Here is a 3470-nt window from a genome sequence, read left to right as displayed (position 1 = left end):
AAAACTACCAACCAAAGTCAACAACCATTTCTCACTTTGCTTAACAATGAGATCATCAGGAATAACAGCATGTCGAGTACCTATCTCAGTGAAAACAGGAGGAATGAACCGAAGCTTACCAGTCCTATGAATTTTTGCCGCTTCTTTGAAAAGATTGGCAAAAGTATTAGGTGTTTGATTACTTTTTAGGACTAGAATGAGTAAAATGTTTATCAGTGACAACTGAAACACCATTTTCATCCAATTTGGGTGCCTCATTATCATCATCATTTCGGCCAACAGCACCCGACCTAGGCCAAGTGCTCTTATAAGCATTACCATCATCATCTAGTGTTACCACAGGACCCGTTGTTTTGATATTGAAAGCATGTTCCTTGTAATTTCCAACCGCATGTGATAAAGAATTCAAAAAAGATTCTACAGGGGCATTAAATTCTTGGTTGACATTTGACTTTTGAGGAGTCGAAATGCCACTCATACCATGCAAAGCAACCCCAGACGAAGTGGTGGTAGCCAAAGGTGGAATAATGGTAGGCGAATCAAGATTAAGGTTCTTAGCCAAATGTTTAGCTAATAACCTATTTAAACCAGCCACTTGATCTATCGAGAGAAGCTTGTCACCAATATTAATCCATTCCATACCATCCTTCATGATGGTGAATAGTTCATCAATTGGTTCACAAGGCGGTGATATATTATCCTTATTTGAATCCAAATCCGGCCCAAGATGCGACCCAGCTACCACCGGATCTGACCCAAGATCCTGATTTGACATGGAAATTGAATCATCATGAAAAGGAGGGGGTGGTGGCATTGGGGGTTGTTGGTTTGAATCGGTTTGGATATTGTCACTATTTCGATCAGACCCCGACCCAGTAGCCAATATGGATGGATTTGTCACACCACCTGTAACACCCCGACTAAGGCGGAAACATGAGATGCCACAGAACGACATGGTACAAAAGATTTAAATATAAAACATCAACACAAGTTTCCAAATGACATTCAAACCCAAAAGATTACAAGTTCAAGATGATGTTTAAATCCATTACATAACCAAATTCATAATCAAAAGATCAAATGTTTGCGTTACTTTACCAACCATACAACAAACACATAACATCCAAGAGGCGGTCCATGAAGCTAACTTACTGCTCTAAACCTGAAAAGCATGAAGAAAAAGTGTCAACTACGAGAGTTGAGTGAGTTCATAGGTTTTTAAAATATACACAGCGTAAGTGTGTGTTGCATGAACTAGTAAGCTAGATCATGAGATGTATGCTAGTAGACTTGCCCATCTTTGGATGTTGTTTAATTATGGAATTCAAGTGCATTATATTGTTCACATCATTTGGTTGGAAGATATTTGGTGGTGAAGGTCATTTGTACGATTTTATACGTTTATTGGAATTTCGGTAGTTTGACTCTGTTTTATATATAATTTCCATTGCATACTTTGTTTAATAATAATATTTGACATTTGTGTTCTTATAATATGTATGTTGATACATTTTACTGATTTATTTTTATTCATTTAATTTAATATTATTTATTTATTTATTTATTTATTTATTTATTCTATTGATTTATTAATTAAATAATTCCTTATAATTATTCTTAAGTTCTTAAATTATCTTTAAAATTCATGGATAATTATACTTGGATTATATACTGATTTTTATGCCTTTTTATTTGTAATATTATGATTTATATATTTATTTATACATTATTTTTATTTATTTAATATTAGTGATTAATTAGTGATTTTTACTTAATAATTTACCTTTAAATTGTATAACACTTGGTTCTTTTCTTGTAATTATTTTTCTCCAGTAGCTTTTGGTTACTTTTACCATTGGTAATGTAAATTTAATCAAGTTCATGATTTATATAATTTATTTATTAATTTATATGTCCTTTAATTACCATTTTAATTCATTAAATCACAAAAATACTTAGAAATCACCATACAAGCTTTTGTCCAAAGATCCAGGCATTTCTATGCAACTTTTAACATGTCAAATTCATATAACTTCAACCACTCTTGTGTCTTGCTTATTTGAGGACTTTATGATCAAAAATCGTTTACCGAAAACGTGTATTAAGCCTCATTTTTCAAGCAATTTAAGTACTTCCAATTGGATTTTTGTCCTTGTTTCAACATTTCCAGAAAGTTCATCATATTTTGATAGTACAAGTCGTGGTAGTGGTGGTGGTGTGATATGTGCAAATTTGTGCTTTCGGTTGGTGATTATTTGATCCGACAAGGTGATTTTTGAGCTTGTTATTGCCATGAGTCATATGAATTGAGTTTTATACATATGAAATAACTTATTTCCAGTAGGTTTGTCATGGTTTTATGTTCAAAAGATTGTGGTGCATGTGTGTGCTCAAAATGCATTTTTGCAAGCTTTCGGTTTACGATTTCAAGCATATTTTAACAAGTTTTGATTCAAGCTTTATATCCTTGACATTTTACAAATTTTTCCAGAATATTAACATAACTTTTAACCTATTTTTCACTTAGAACAAGCCTAGCCACATCTCATGATTCAACAAAAGATCCAACCTTCTTAAATCTAACATGCATGCAATTATCTCAACTTTTTAACAATAAATCTTTATCCATCTTTCATTCCACTATACAACAATATTCTTTTCTTCAAAAATTCCAGAAAATATGAACACAAAAATTATATAAAACATATTCATCTTTCATCAAAAAGTCTCTTTACAAACTATCATCATATAACCACACTTTTTGATGCAAACTGTTATAGATCTAATTATTCAACCATAAAGGTATATTTTTCTATAAATTTCCAGAAATCATATCTTCAAAATATACATAAATATAACCATCTTTCAAAGAAAAAATCATTTTAAAAGCTATATAATCTATAACTACACTTTTGGGTCTTAAACTAGTTGAATCCTTGGATCTTTCTTCATGGATTCAACATGCATGAGCATGGAAAGAAGGATCCTATCAACTTTGCCCTCATCAAGTGTATATTTGAAGGAAAACATAAAGAAAACATGAACTTTTGATAAAACCTTTGAATACAATCATAAATAAATTAAATCTAGTAAAGAGATGAAGTGTTATACCCTTGATGAATCACGTTTTTGATGAAGAAGAAGTGCAGAAAAATCATGGCCTTTCAAGCTCCAACAACCCTTATTCTAACCTTAATATGACCCTTAAACCTAGCTTGAATTAACCCTTTCTTAATCTACTTAAACCCTTATTATTAACAAGTGTTTATGTTGATTTTTCTCCCCTTTTTCTTGCTTGAAGGCTGCCAAAGATAGAGAGAAAAGAGAAGGGAGAAAGTTGCTTTGAGAGAGAAAATGTGTTGGGAGAAAAGTGAAATGATTAGTGTGTGTGAAGAGTGTGTAAAAGTTGTAGGTTCCAAGACTAATATGCTTGCAAAAATTTGAAATGGAGGTGTAAATGGGGGTGTATG

The sequence above is a fragment of the Erigeron canadensis genome, chromosome 5 (assembly GCF_010389155.1).
Source record: "Erigeron canadensis isolate Cc75 chromosome 5, C_canadensis_v1, whole genome shotgun sequence".
In the NCBI taxonomy this organism is placed as follows: Eukaryota; Viridiplantae; Streptophyta; class Magnoliopsida; order Asterales; family Asteraceae; genus Erigeron; species Erigeron canadensis.
This window is presented reverse-complemented; position numbering follows the sequence as displayed.